The 16,172-nt window shown below is 46.3% G+C and overlaps 1 protein-coding gene across 1 annotated transcript in view; it reads right to left on the bottom strand.

The window, feature by feature from the left end:
- Positions 1 to 11,097, bottom strand: part of SGMS1 (sphingomyelin synthase 1) — a 68,612-nt gene extending 57,515 nt beyond the window's left edge. Inside the window, exons 1-2 of the mRNA XM_018079942.2 lie at positions 10,885 to 11,097; positions 4,006 to 4,124 (exon numbers count right to left, since the gene is read on the bottom strand). The gene's annotated coding sequence lies outside the window, so the exon portion shown is untranslated. The remainder of the gene's footprint in view (positions 1 to 4,005; positions 4,125 to 10,884) is intronic.
- Positions 11,098 to 16,172: the final 5,075 nt, after the last annotated feature.

Consider the following 16,172-nt stretch of genomic DNA (forward strand, 5'->3'; position numbering starts at 1 on the left):
TCATGCATCTTGAAAACACAGACAGAAACATTTCAGAAATGAACTGCAACAAAGTACCTTGTGCAAGAATCCCAATAACCATATTATCTGCTGAATAACAAATGAAAACAAAAATGAAAATAAATAAAAAAACGAAACCATGCAGTCAGTCATTTCAAAGAACTGCATCTGTCATTAAAATAAATGAACTAACCAGTTGGTGCTTGTCCAGAAAGAGAGAGCTATTTAACAGAATCCCAGAACAGTTTGATTTGGAAGGAACCCTAAAAATCATCTCCTTCCAACCCTTATGGGCTCAGAAGCTCAGCCCCTCAGTCTGAACACAGCTCTGCTGATTGCAGAGACACCAGACAGAAACCAGAGAGCAAAACAAGATTAGAGCTCAGCGAGATGGTGAATCCAAATAAACAAGACATTTTGAACTATTTCCAGCATGACTTCAGCACAAAATAACATTTGCACGTCAATGTAATAGTTGATGTTTTAACTGCACGCTAAGGGAACAGTCACGTACAGCATCAGCTGCTCAGCCTTCAAAGGGAGCAAAAAGAGCTGCAAAAGAGCTGTGCTGTAGTTCAAAGCCTTTCAAACAAAGACTAAATTCATTTACATTCAATCCTCAAGCACTTGAACCCAAGTAGAGCACGGCCTGTCCCATCCCCAGACATCCTGGGGAGGTGACAGTGACACTTGAAAAGAGTCGGGATGGCACCAACCATCAAATCCCAGCTGAAGCCTCGTGTCTGCAGGACTCGGGAGTAAAAATGAAGCCAAGGCCAAAAGGAGCACAAGCCAAGAGGATGCAAAGCAAGAGGGAAAACCCATTTTGTCTTTGAAGCCCTGTGAGGACCGGTGAGCACACCCTGACGGGAAATCCTATCACTGGGGCCCCTAAGCCATGAATCAACCTCGGAGTCAGCCTGGGCAGCCTGGGGACAAAGGAACAATCATCTGCTAATTCGGGCGACAAAGATGGAAAGGGAAGGCTCCTTCTTCACGTTAAGGATTAATCATCAGCAGGTACAGCCTATTTGCTTTAAGTGCAGCCACTTCCTGCCAGCACATCCCTGCCTTTTCCAAGAAACAGGGGAGCAGCTCCGTGTCTGAAGGCAAATGAATCAGGAGACAAGACTGAAATGATCAACAGCACCCAGAACCAGCCAAGCTATTTAATAAGCAGCTAGGAAATGTACCAAAATCCAACACAATCAAATTGAACACAGGGAACACACAGTCTTTGCTCCAAAATTCCATTAGACTTTTAGGTTTGGGTAAGTGCCATGTCCAGTCCTTCCTGGGACACCTCCAGGGATGGGGACTCCACCACCTCCCTGGGCAGCCCCTGCCAAGGCCTGACAGCCTTTTCCAGGAAGAAATTCGTCCTGATGTCCAAGCTGAAGGCTGGTAGAGGAGTCCAACAGGAGCTGAGGAGGATGCCCATGGTTTCTCAGAGTGTGAGGATAAAGCCAGGAGCAGGTTGGCCAGGTGGTGCTGGAAAAGGTCTTCCCAGTTGTGTGCAGAGGGGGAATAAGGCAGTGCTTCCACTGGGATACTTCAACCTGTCCCCCCCAAGGGGCCTCCTCAGTCAGCAGCAGCTTCAAGCTCAGGTTTGAAGCTAAGCAAAGGTATCACTCAAAAAGTCAGTGTCACAATGAACTCGTGGCCTACAGGACACAGAAACACTCTGCAGTCACATTCAGTTCTGTACATGATTCATATATTCCCCCAAAGGTGTTTATCCATGCACAAGACAACACCCAGAAACCAGTCACCACTTTTAACAAGATTATTTGACATTTCCCAGGGCGCTGGTTTTTTGGTGGTAGTGGGTATTGAGGGTTTTTTTGGTGGTGATTTTTTTGTTCCTTTTCTTTTTAAACATCTGCTCTAGCCAACTGCTGCCCATTTAATTGGGAAATCTGACTACTGAGTAAGTCTGCACTGGAATTTACTTTTAACCATTCCAAGCCCTTGCTGCATTCACACACATTTCTACTTCTGCACAAGCAACTTAAGCACCAATACTTTCAAAAGACAGCACAAGCACCGAGGCCCTCTTCCTGTGGAGCTAAATTTGGGAGGTATAAGCACACCTGACTGTAACAAGATTAAACAAAAATCACTGAGACACAGGAACTGAGTTCCAGGCACAAACCACTGCTTTGCACTGCTCTGTCTGCCTTGCAGAGCCACTCTTACCCTGTGATTACACAGCAATCAGTGCCTGCTTTGCTCTCTGAGCCCTGGGTTTCTGCTTCAGAGCCACTGAAATTTAAGTTTTAAGAGAGAATTCAGCAAGCAGCTCTAGCAAGCACATTCTGTGCCAGGAGAAGGATGAGTATATTTATATAACAAAAGGCTTCCTGGATTATTTTAAGGCTCGAGTTTTGCAAAGCGAACAATTGAGGAAAGGGATGTTTTTCCTTTGTTTAAAAAAATAATACTCGTACCAAGAAGAAAGACAGAAAGAAAGGGAAAAAAAAAAAAGCCATTGAAAAGGCAGCAGTGTCTTGATATTCTACAACCCAACAACACAGACCCCACAACATTCACTTGGAATCTTTTCCAGAGCAGCCTCTTGCACTGCACCTGTTGATGTTCAACCCCAATTAAACCTGCATTAAACTTTAAGTAACAGATCACTCCATTATTCACCATGTCTGTGTGTTGGTGCAGAACCAACACAGTGACAGGAGCTTCTGGTGTCTGCTAAAAGCATCTTCTGCTCTTAATACTGATGTAGCTGAAGGAGGGTGGGGAAAACACGAATTCTGCATGACTGCTTAAAACAAGCCTAAATATCACAGTTTGTCTTGAACCACTATGACACAGGTGCAGCTTTCAGGAAGCAACAGCTCCAAAAACCTGCTCAGACCAATTCACCTGACCTGCAACATGCAAAAAAACCCAGTTCCCTCAATTTTAGTGGCGCTGATGTTCAGCCACAGAATTTTGCTCATTATTTTTGGTGGTATTTCTGTGGAAAAGCCACTCAACATCTTGATTAATCAACCCGTGAGATCCAGATACATGGAGCCCTGGGACAGCCACAGGAGAGGGGCTAAAACCAACTTTTCCAAAAAACAAATTTGCTCAGGGCACCACAGGAAAAAAAAAAAAAAAACCCACAACTGCATCAGGAAGAATCACAACTGAAAGCTGCTTTTCTGCTCTGTCTCTCAGCACAGCCTCTCAGAATCAGCCAGTTCAGGTTTATTAATATTCCAAAACCTCGGGGGAAAAGGCAACAGCTTTCCCAACTAGGAATGGGAGGCACAAGGGACTTTGTTCACTCAGTGTGCTGGTCACTGGGGCTACACACAAACCAATAACAGCTTTTAAAACACATTCCTCCTCAAAATTTCTATGCCCAGTAGCTCCACTTTTATTTCCTGATTTTTACTACAGCTCTTCAATTGGTCACGGGGCTTTCCCAGCAAGGATCAAACCCAACAAAACCACGACAAATCTTATGAGGTGCCTTTCAGAAAATCCTCACACAGCTTCAAAGGATTATTAAAAGAGAAAAACATAACTACATGCAGCAAGAAAGGGCATACACCCCATTTATTTTATCTTTGCAGGTCATTCAGCTACGTCAAAGCCAGACCTGGGAATGGCAAACAGGTATTCCAGCCACCAGTCTGGTTCTCTATCCAGTATATCACTCCAGTTTCAACAGCCAGAGGGGCAAAGATTTCCTTAGAAGTAGGGTTTGGGGAGCATTTATCCACACCCTACATCTTCTCAAGTTTTGCTCTTAGTTATCTTTACCTGGAAGCAGGAAAAAGGAACCAATCTAAGTGATCTTTCCATTGCCTTTCCCTAAGATTTTACAATTTAATACCAGAGTGTGACAGCCTGTGTCATATCCAAAGGGAAATGGATATCTGCCCACCCAAACCCAAACCAAGAACTTGCCCAAACTCAGGTCACAGCAAACAAAGTACTGAACAAACACACCAAAAACACACGTGCTTGAAAATGCAAAGCTCATTGACTCACCTGGAATTGCTTTTCTGCCCAGGGCACTCGATGCATCAGGTCAGAAGCTCATTGTGAACGTGAGAGTCGAAGCTCAGGAGACCTGCTGCTGGCTGCTTCTCCCAGAGGCACGAGAGTCACTGTTAAAAACCCCAAACAAATAAAAATAAGGACATGTTAGGAAGCAGAGTTGGCAGCAAGCCTTCATTAAAGCATCAGCAGTTGTCACAGTGTGAAGATGACTTCGAGGTCCACTGATAGCTGGGATATACAGGAAAGACCACGGATGGTTTGGGTTGGAAGGGATTTTAAAGATCATCCAGCTCCAACCCTGCAAAGACACCTTCCACTAGACCAGGTTTGCTTCAAGTCCCATCCAACCTGGCCTTGAGCACCTCCAGAGAAAGACATAATTTTAAAAATAGTATTTCCCAAAGGACTACCCAGTAAGAAAGAAGATCCTTGTGTCCAAACAGGCCTACAAGCAGCTTTCTTTGGGTCTGAAGGAGGGCTGAGGTGCTTCTCATTCCACTCAGTGGCATCCACTACTCTCCACACGCACCAACCTTCCCACAGAAGTCTGTCTTGGATATGGGTTCATTTTCCTGCCAGCCTGCACCTGGCAAGAGTGGTTTGGATGAAGCACCACCCCGGGAACAACGTGGGAAATGGAGCTGTAGGAAACGGGCCACTGACCCCCTGATGTGGCCCAGGGGCACCATGGAGCAGAACCACCTACAACATCCAGAGCACCTTCTCCTTCACTAAAGGAACAACCCAGCAGAACTCCTGGGACACACATTGCCCCAGGGAGCACTAACTGAAGGAATAAACCTCAAGGTGTGTTTGAAGGGAGCTGGTGAAGTCACCCTGGCTCTGAACACAAGATGTTTTGCTGACAAATAAGCTGATGCAGGGGGAGTGAAGGAGGAAGGTTGAAAGCCTTTCCTGACAGTCTTCAAGATAACCAAGATCATTCACAAGAGAGAAGAAGCACCTGCACAGAAGCAAAACCAAAAACTAAAAATCAAAATGCACAGGGCCAAAACCCTCAGGTGGCAGCACCCAGGGAACAGGTTTCCTTCCATCCCTGTTACCTCTTGCACAGCTAAACAGAGCCAGCAGCAGCACAAAAACCACTCCATCCTGCCACTGGGAAGCAAATCCACTCGCCATCCAACCCCTCCAGCTTCCAAGGGAGACAAAATCAGGACAGAAATTCAGAAAAGAACCAACCCCTTGCACTCTGTAGGGTTCTTCCAATTAAACCTTTACTTTCAGATAAGGGAAATCCAGAAGGTCTCCCTGCTCCATTCACATTAGCTAGAAAAGTGCAATTCATCCATTCCCATTCAAACCCTAGTTGGGGAGGGAGGGGGAATAAATAACTCTCATTGTGCTTGCTGAAACAGAACCCAATCCAAGTGAGTGGCTGCCAGGAAGCAGGCAGCTGGAAGCACGGCGGTCCTGCTTTCCCAGACTCCTTTTTAGCTATGTTTAGGATTAACTGGAAATTTGCTTTTGGGTTTTGCCCTGCAATCTTGCCTCATCTTCGAGATTAACCCACCCAAGTGCTTCGGGAAGGGTGACACCAGGTGCACCCCCCAGCCAGACAGCTCGTCTGTGCTCCAGGCTGGAAGTCAAACAGCTTTTGTCCACGGGGATGGAGCCAGGGCACACTGCCAGCGGATGAGCCGGGCACTGAGAGCCCTGCTGTCCTGCTGCAGCACTGCAGTAACACAGGCTAGTGTTGATAGAACCCAAGAGGAGTTACCCAGCCCATGAACACCCACCAGCAAGTCTTCAGGACACGGGGAGGCCCCGTTTCCATCAGTGACTGGCTCTTATCTCCCAACAGCAGCCGCCCTCCCGACGTGTTTTCGCGTCACGCTCGCTCACCCGCCAAGTTTCCCGAACCCCCAAAAAACCACCCACGTGCCAAGAGCGTGACCCAAGGGAAAACCAGCCTGCTGTAGCCCTCCCTGCACCCAGAGGGGATGCTCCAAACCCTGCATGCCCACTATTGTAAGGACAGTTCCCCCATTCCAAGAGACACCGGAGCACAAACTGGCGCTCAGACGTAAACACCCACCCGGGATGAGCGAGTCGTGAATCAGCTCGTGCTGCTGAGCACCACGAGATGCTCCACCCCAGCTGCAGCCTCTTCCTCTCCCTACAGAGCCACACAGACCCTGTAAGGACACGTTTCCTGCCACAGCCACAATTATTTCTGGGCCAGTTCGAAGCCAGCAGAAGGAATTCACGCTGACAGTTGGCTCTGGGTACTACCAGGGCTGTGTGGCAAGGTTTGATTAGAGCTCGTTCTTATCTTTCCTGTGGCATGCACAGCACTGCCTTGTATTATTTGACAAACTCTGACATTTGTTACATATTTCTCAGAAAATAAAAGGTCTGTCTTACCCAAATCAATGAGCCAAACTCCTCCATCCTGAGGAAGACCCTTCTGTTTGCACAGCACTGACTGCTGCTCTGCTGGGGTATGAGCTGCCAAGTTCAGGGCCCTGTTTCCTTAAACTGTTAATATCCTTGTGGAAATAGTTCAGTTTCTGGAGTTGCTAAGCAATCAGGAGCCAGAGCAGCACGAGAGAAACCCGGATCTATTTTAGCATCTAACGTGACAACGCTCAGCTCTGTCTGTGCCACCACTGGCTCTGACAGCCACAGGATTTCCTTCATGCAGAAGCACCAGCTAAGAAGAAATTCTGAAGGTTTTGATGCTATGAAGATTAATGACTGAAGTTACTTGCCAGCCTCGTTCTCTGTGTCACAACACAGCCAAGAACTACCAGTCAGTAGGACTCAAACACCCTCCAGAACATTGCTGGCTTAGTCACAAAATATTCACCATTTTACAACACCTGATCTAATAAACTCAGCCTGGAGCAGGCTCACAGTTGAAGCCGTATCTCTGACTAATGTATTTGAAGAGATTACAGCCAGTGGAAACCTGTAGGATTTCCAGAAAGAGCACATGATTCCTTTATTAATAAGTCAGATGTTTTCCAGGTGAATGCCACCCCCATACTATCCACGCAGAGTTACAAGCAAACCAACCATCCACATAGTTTAGGAGAGTTAAGTGGCCACATCTGAGTGCTGAGGGCCACTCTGGGAGACTTGACAGAAGTGAAACTCTCTCCCTGATGCTCTCTCTGTCTCCATCAGCACGGACATCTTTTCCTTCCCACTTCACACATTCTTTCAAGCAGCAACAGTAGGCTGCTGTCTTACTTTCTCACCCAGCACAACCAGCAAGGATCAGGAATGCCTGTGAAGGCTGGATTAACCAGCTCATGACTGCTTCTTTGACAAGGCACCTCGATGATGAGGGAGCATTTTCACCTCACACCCTGGCACAGAGTATTTCCACATTTCACCAGCTCTTTTTTTCCCCCCTCACCATGTTTGCTTTGCCTTTGCCAGACTAAAGTACTCCTTAAAATGCTCTGGAGAAATTCAACCTATATAGATCATTGTTCACCGAGCCAGTTCACTTGTGGCTTAAAGAAATCAAACTAATTGATTTAGAGAGACGTAAGGGATTTTGAGAGAACGCTCAGCCCATGTCTGAGATGTCACTTTAATCCTCACAGTTAATTCTTTAAGCATAGGAAGCCATTTAAATTTGTAATGCAGTTCTTACATAAAAAACCATCTCCACAGGCCTGCTAATCACGGAACTATCTTGCAAATTGATCCTAATCTACAGCTGCTTGTGTCTGCACTCTTCCTGTGGAGAACATAAAATCATGCAGCCAATGGACACGTGAAAGGGTCTGCAAGGAAACAGTGACCCTCATCTGGTTCAGGCACATCTGCAGGGAACCACTGAGCACCACTCTCCCCACCAGCTTTTGCTCTTATATTTGAGTGACTTCCATTTTGGAGTTTTGTTTTTAACTGTAAAAAAGCAGAATATTCTCAGCTCTCATTTCCAGTTTTGGAAGACTCGGAGACAATTCCCTCTGCCACACACACCACATTTTTAACCAGAGCCATCCCTTCCACCTTTCCTGCATGGAAAGCTGCTAGCAAACCTGCCAGCAAACTGCAAACTCATTCCTAGTGTCCCAAACTGTGATAAAACTCATCACCACAATCTACAGCAACACAATTACATGAATCAGCAAGATTTGTTCATGGGATTAGTTTTTGGTTGGTTGGTTTTGTAGGATCTGAGTGACCTGACCACACCTGACCTCTCCAGCAGGAGACTGAGCTTTTCCCTGCTTCCAAAATAATCATTCCTCTTCTCAGACCTCCTCCTCCCCACCTTCTTCTTGTTCATCCTTCCAAGAAAACACCTTGCAGGACACACTCCTCTCCACAAATCTGGCCCCAACACGAGACACTTGGAAACCTTTGCACGACACAGATTCCAGGACCCTGAGAAGTGACACACTGATATTTTCAACTGTCCCCAAAAGGTCAGATGCTCAGAATTTTCCAGATTAACCTGAACATACTCAGAAGAGGAAAAGCTTAGTTAATTCTGAAAAAGCAAGTTATGACTAGGCTAGAAAGCATTAATAATATGAAATACTGTGAGAAGTTGCAGTGTAAGATCCTTGCCAGGATATTTGCAGTCAGACCTATCTACATAAAAATCCAAGGTCTGATCACTTGGACACATTAGGGATAAGGAATGTAGGGTATGACCAGAGTACAGACCTTGGTGTGCTCTTGGAACAGGCAATGCCACCAGTGAAATTTCCTGGTGTTCACCACCAACAGAAACTACTTCAAGTTGCTTGTTACACTGCTTATTTTCACCCATCAAACTGGGGTTTGGCCTCTCATGGATCATCTTCCATTGGCTGGTCCCTATTCTGGCTTTGCAGGAGCTGGAGGAGAATGGGATGAAAGCTGAGGGCTCCGTGACAAGCACAGCCCACGTGCTTCTGCTCAAGGGATGGAGACAGGAATGGTTCACCTTGACCTGCAACACACCACACACCAGAATTCCCACTATATTTAAATACATGGCTTCACTCCCAAAAGCCTTCCTGTCAAATTATCCTCTGATTTGGAAACAAGCCACAGCAGTTTAAAGTCAGCTCTTCCCATTGTGCAAGTGTTTTGAAACAACAGGCACTCACCTCTGCCAGCCCCTGGAACAGGGAACAGCTGAGCCTAAGCCATTGCAAAGACAGAAATCCCAAGGATTGCTTGGGATTCACGGACCAGAGAGCTGAGAAACTGTATTTGTCAAATGTAAGATTTTTTTTTTTTTAGTTTTTAACATGAAGACAACCACAAGTATGAGATTTCACCAGGTGGAACACGATTCCTTCAGAGCAGGGGTGTGATGGCCTGGGAAAAAGGGGAGACCAGGACAGATGCAGATCCCAAAGGGAGGATGGGAAGAACAGAGAGACAGGAATTCATAAAAGAAGCTTCTCTGAGCTCTTAAAATATCATTCAATACTTTCCTCTTCTAAACAGAAGATTTGCAAGATAATTATACTGGTATCAGACCCAGGCATGCAGTGCTTGGGCAGCTGTTATATCTTAACCTTTTCCATTCACCTTCCTGCCCAAGAAAACTTCAAACACAGGCTAGAGACTGGGAAAAGGGAAGGCACCACTCCTGCAGCATCCCTGGGCTGGAATCAGCATATCCAAGACCAGGGATTACATTTCACAGGTTCCCTGTGGTGCTGCCATCACTCAACGAGAAGTCTGGCATTTCCCTCCACCATCACAACCCTCAAAGCCAGTCACCCCAAGCTTCAGGGCTTTTATTTTTATTATAACCACATTAAAAAAAAAATAATAAAAATAATTTAAAAAAATTTAAAACAAGCAAAAAAAGCCGCTACCCAAAAAAACAACCCTCAAAGCTGCTTTGCTACATCACTTATATCAACACTAAAAGCAGCTAAACTGCTCTGTATCTGTTTTCCTCCCTCAGCTCTCCCTCATTCCCAGACAGCAGGTTCCAATCCACAGGTTGGGAACGCTTTCCCCTCTGTAATAACACGTGGGAGATGTTTTAGAAACCCTTTACCGTGAAACAACAAACACCAGAAACGTGTTTTTCCTCTGGAAGCAAAGTTATACAGAAACAGACTTTATCTCAGCAGGTTCCTCTGATTTTCAATTCCTGAGGTTTTCGAGCACATTTCTAGGGGTTCCTACTTAACGACCCAGCAACATTCTGGGGAAACTGGGGGGAGAAAAAACTGCTGCAAACTGCTCCATAAATTAAACAAAAATACTCTGGTAATGGATGCCAGCAATTTTTCGTACAAGAAACGGCTTGGAATGTGATATGCCAATCAAAATGAACATTTAGATCTGACATGCTGCCCCACTGCATCCCACTCCTGACCCTGAGCTCTGTAGAGCTCCTTGTTCCCACTGCAGCATTCCCGGTGGCTGCATTCCACTGCCAGGGGAAAGGCTGCCTGTAAGCAGCTTATACAGATGCTCTGTTTATCCAAAAACATTTAAGCTCCAAGAAACATTAGAGCGAGACACAGATTTCAGCATTTGCACAGCAAAGAACTGCAACTCCTACAGATATTGCCAGAGACTTTCTTCCTTAAGGTCCTCCAGCTAGAAAGGACTATTTTGCTAAAGCAAAGCTACAGACAAAAAGCAAAGTGTACTCTCTAAGTGATGGGCTGCAAAGGGTTCTTACAGCAGAGCTGAATAAAGCAAAGGTGTCCTTTCACTCCTGCTCATTTGTTCAGAGCAGATCATGGATTATTCAGGAGGGATACCCAAAACTTACGGGGTCTTCCCCGGTAAGCAGGCTCGGAAAACTCCTGTGAAAGGGAATTTCCCCAGCAGCCTGTCCCACAATCCCCCTGGCAGCAGGGAAATGCAGCCAGCAGATCCCCTGCTCTGCTGGAGTCCTGCAGTCACACCCACCTTAAAACACAACTGTGTCCCAAGCACTTGTTGGTTAAGACAAGAGGAATTATCCACAGCCAAACAATCCCAGTTATCCCAAGGGTACAGAAGTGGAAGACAGGAATACTAAGATTGTTATTGCTTAAAAGTGGTAAAGGAACAGCTTGTTTTCCAGCTCATTTTTCTTCTCATTTGAAGACAGTGCTGCAGACATGATTCCTGCTTGAGGAGAGTAAATTAAACGTGCTGGACCCTCTTCCTAAGGCCAGGATACTGAGCTTGAGGAATTTTTTTGGAGGGGGTGGAGACAGTTACCTAGTTATCTCCCACTCTGCTGGTTCTGCAGCAGTTATCAATTAGTGCATCTTCCTGTCCTGTCTCCTTATCTGTCTCTGCAGGCTCAGCATGCCAGAGCTCCAGGTCCAGCTTTTCCTGGGATATGGTTTTGTTGTTATCTCCTGCCAGGAAATCCCCAACCAGAAGCTGGTTCTGCACCAGTCCCTCACTTCCATGAGCTGCCTAATCAATCAACTGACTTATCTCAAACTACACTGGGAAAGCAGAATTAACCAAATACAAACAGAAAAAAGCCACGGAGACCTTCACTTACTCCTGCTGCCTTCCAGGATGGAACATGCCTGGTGTGGTCAGAGACCTCAGACAAACAGAGCTGCAAGAAGTGAAACCCAGACAATCCAATACACCAAGAAAACTCCAAAGAAAGTAAAGTTGGAATAAACTTTGGTCAACTCCCTGCTTACCCTCCATGAGGTTAACTTCAGCCCTACAAGACTGTTTTTCAAGCCCAGCCTTGTGCAACACCCAAATATAAGATTACTAGGTGAGGCTCAAGAGTTTAAACAAAAGTAAGTAAACCTATCACAGGTCCCATGAAATAATGAGAAATAATCCCAGCTTGGATGTGAGAACACAAGTAATTTCAGTTCTTGCTTTAAAAAGCCAAAAAGTGCATTATTGCTCCGTATGGAAGAAGTGGCAAGATCAAGATGGGACCAAGGAGGGATTGTTGGGGTGTCCTGTGCAAGGCCAGGAGTTGGACTGACGATCCTTGTGGCTCCCTTCAACTCGGGATATTCCAAGATTTTAAACCAGACAGACTTTATTTTCCTGTTTTTAATTACACCAGGGAGGAAGGCAGTTACACCAGGCATATTAAGTGCCAAGACTCACTGTTCTGCCTAAATGCAACCCACAAACCCACCTGCAGCACTTCCTGAGGCAGGAGCTACAAAAGCAGCAAGTCACACAAGCTTTGCAAGTCTTAGACTAAGGGAAATTAAAAAAAAAAAAAAAAACAAAGAAAGAAAGAAAAGGACTGTACTGCACCTTTGAAAGCACAGGAGGGGCAGAGAGGCAGCCTTGTCACACAGCACCTCCAGCTTTCACAGGGCCCCAGAAACCTTGACAAATGAGATCTGTCTGTCTGCCTCCAAAGACACACAGTGAAGCAGTAGCAGAGCTGGAAAGAACTTCAGACTCAAAGCCCCAGAGATTTCAGTCCTGGCTGCCCAGTCAGTGCAAAGAGCAACAGGCAAAGCTGCCTTGTCCCCTTGGATTTACATGTCAGTACTAAAGCAGACAAAGTGACTTTCAGCCTCCCTGACAGACCAAACCACCACTGCCAGTGCTCTTCCAGTGGTTTAAACTGGTGACAGAACAGCTCCTGGCCACCTCACCAGAGACCCTGTCAAGTACTGCAGAAGAGGGCAGCACAGAAAATAAACCTATTCCCTTCACTTCCAGAGACTTACAAGGGTTATCCTCATCTCAGTGAAATTGTAACAACGTTTTGCCTCCTTCAAATACTTTTTTTTTTTTTTAATTTGGGGTCTGGTTTAAGAGCAGGCCAGAGAGCAGGGGAGCATTAGCTCAGTGTCAGCTGGGTGATGACAGCCTGCACCACTCAGGGTTTCACTGACCAGCAGAAATGCTCTCAGCACAGGGCAGACACACAGTAATGACACATGAAATCACTCCTGCTATCTCGTTTCCCACTCCTCTGCACAACACAGCTTATTTTTAGATTATAACCTCTGATGCAGGAGGGAAGCAAAAGATGGGCACAGGCACAACAGCTGCAAGCTAAGTCAGAAACACCAAGGAGGAGACATTTCCACTCCATGTTTTGTTACAATAGCTACCCCTTCACCTCACATTCAGCATTTCTGGAGTCACAGCAGCAAGATTTTTACTGGCACCTGGATGTCACCTTCACACCTGGTTTCCCCACAGTCACAAGCTGCTTACAAAGAGCCTGTCACCATCCCAAAAACTGCCTCCCCCAAAGGGAAGGTTCAGGTTGGCCATCAGGAGGAATTTCTTCATGGAAAGGACGATCAAATATTGGCAGGGGCTGCCCAGGGAGGTTTGGAGTGCCCAGCCCTGGAGGTGTCCCAGGAAGGCCTGGCCGTGGCACTCAGTGCTCTGGGCTGGGGGACAAGGGGGGCATCGGGCACAGGGGGGACTCAAGGATCTCAGAAGTCTTTTCCAACCTAAATGATTCTGTGATCCTCGTGAACCAGAGCAAACACTGCTTTTTTGCCTCTTGTTTCATAGGGAAAAACAGGATTGAACGAGCTGGGTCAGGTACAGAGGAGGAATTTTGAGCAGGTGACTCCTGAGCGGTGTGAGAATCTAGAAGTTAGTGAAGCTCTTTGGTAAGCTCCTTCCTCCCTTCTTTCATAGTGAGGTCTTTTATTTTTTTAGCATAGCAAGCACATCTCACAAACCTCTCACAGCCACTTAAAGGCAGGGTTTAGTGGAGCTGAAGTGAGGCAGCCTATCCATCAGCTATTTCCCTGAAATTTCAGCTGTTACACTGCAATTGTCTTCCCTCTTGCTTTTTGCTAATTCTGTCAGTGCCACAGCCATCCATGGGTAGCAGGAGGAAGGCAGATGAGCTCACCAGAGCAGCACAACCAGGTAATGGCCCAGTAATTCAATCCACACCGACCCTCTGGGAGTATTGGATTCCAAGCTGGGTCTGCTCAGGAGCTTTGGGACCCAGCTGAGGTGCAGCCTGCTCCCAAATTCCACAAACCAGGCCTATTCCTTGGGTCTCCAGAGGCCAAGCAGGCAGAGGCTCTGCTCTCAGTGTGCTGGAAGTGGTTTATTCCCTCTCAACTGTAAACCACAGCAATTCAGCAGCAAAGCCCCATCAGTGCACCCCAAAGTCCCTGCAGTCACCTGCCCCACACCCCAAATTCAGCAGGACTGTTCTTCTCCTGCAACACTGGCTTGAGCCTCCCGGGAAAAGAGATTCTTCCAGCCATTGCAACAGAGGAATAAATGAGACACTCGCACAGAAATGCACCGAGGGCAGAGAATTCAAGCTGGATTCGCACTTGACTAATTGGCTGAGAGTAAAAGTCAAGTTACAAGATGTACCTGTGCCAATCACGTGTGTTTAACTAGGAAAAAAACAAGTATAAAAGTGGCTAATGGGCAGCAGCTGCTCTGTATTAAACATCAATACGTGCCTAGTGTGATGCAAATTATCTTCAAATCTCAGGAAGATATTTTAAATGGGCTTAACACACCAACAAGCAGATGACTTGCTAAGTGCAGGGGGGAGTTGAGGGTCATCTCTGTTGGAGAGCAGCACGATGTGTCCATAAATAAAACTAACTCAAAACAAGGACAGCTGAGCCCTAAGGAAGCAAAACAAAATTAAATAAACGGAAACTTCCAGCTACAAAAGTTATTTCAACTTTCCAAGGTTCCCATAGTTCGCAGAAGAAATTGTTCCACGTACTTAAACTTTTCTACCTCTTGTCTTGGCCTAAAAGTCATCAACTTCTTGGGAAAGGAATTTAACTTGGAAAAGGAATTTTTCTGGACCACACACCCTTGCAAGGCTACAGTAATTGCTTTTTAATCTTGTTTCTTCTGGGCATTGCTGCAACAACCGTCCTGTGCAGTTAAACAAACCACAAGGGATGGTCACCTCCCAGCTTGGGGAAACGACAGTCGGTATTCATGTAGAAATTCCATGTAAAAAAAAATATAACCTTCCAGAGTTTGCTTTTGAGAGTGCTCTGTTGGCTAAGCCTGTGCCTTAAGGCAGAGCAAAGCCCTTCAGGACAGCAAAGCTGGCCAGGGCAGCTGGGAGAGGCATTTTTGGGCTCCCTGCAAAGCCTCAGCTATCCCACAGCAGGAGCTCTCCCAGAAGTGACAGCTCAATACCGAGAACTGCCACCAACCCACCTAACGAATACACACTTTCAGTTTAAATATATTCACATTCTGATTAACTCTGACCACAGAAGAGATGCAGCAGCCCTTCCACTGCACAAGCCAAGAGGGGAAGGCACATGGGCTCCTTCAGATGAAGGAGCTGCCACATCCTGGTCTTGTCATCACCATTCTTTTAAAACCCTCTGGCCCTAAAGCCACAAGTGTGACCTGCACTTAGCTGTGACCTGCATGAGCAGCTCATGCTCACCCATCAGCCCTCAGTCTCCCCATTCCCACCACACCACCTCAGCGCTCTGAACACTTTGTTTGGACAAGTTTGGCAGCAGGGTCAGGATTCCAGCAGGAGCCACCTTCCCCTTTTCCTTCTCACACTTTCTGTGGCAGATTTTAACGCCACACCCCGTTACCAACCTGAGGTTTTTGAGAGACAACACCAGTTCCCACAAGAAAACAAAGTGCAGGATTGGAGGGCGAGGGAGGAATTCCCTGCTGGGGGATGCTCCTGTTAGAAACGTCAGGATGGGAATCTGAAAGCTGCACCCAGACAGATGTGAGGGACTGGTCATCTCTTCCAAACGAGTCTGTGAACCAGGAACACACCACTGGCTTTTGCACTGCTTCCCTCCCTGAGAGGCCACCTCCTGTAACGCATCCCTTACTCGAGTTTTCCGCTCGCTTTTTAAACGCCAAACAGCCTCTTCCAGCTCCAACAGCTCATCAGATGATTTATGAACGGTGCAAAAAAAAAAAAACAAAACCCCACTCAATTGGCAGGAAAGAGAAAAACCGAGCTCCACCGATGTATTTGCAAATCTGACCTGAACAAAGCAACATATGTTCTCAACAAATTAACAGAAAATAGGGAGGGAAATTGAGCTAGACCTTCCACAAAAAAGCAATAGTGCTGCTGGAGCTGCAGAGAAATCCCATGCTCAGGAGCAAGGAATCACTGTCAGCAGAAAGGACCTTCTCCAAAGGCACAAAGACCCCACTGTATCTTGTTCAAAAGGGATAACAGGAACGTAACACCAAAACGAGCAATGGTACCATAAAAACACCAGACAATAAACAAACCCATCAGAAACTGG

The sequence above is a fragment of the Manacus vitellinus genome, unplaced genomic scaffold (genome assembly GCF_001715985.3).
Source record: "Manacus vitellinus isolate BGI_N305 unplaced genomic scaffold, ASM171598v3 scaffold_48_pilon, whole genome shotgun sequence".
NCBI classification, from domain to species: Eukaryota; Metazoa; Chordata; class Aves; order Passeriformes; family Pipridae; genus Manacus; species Manacus vitellinus.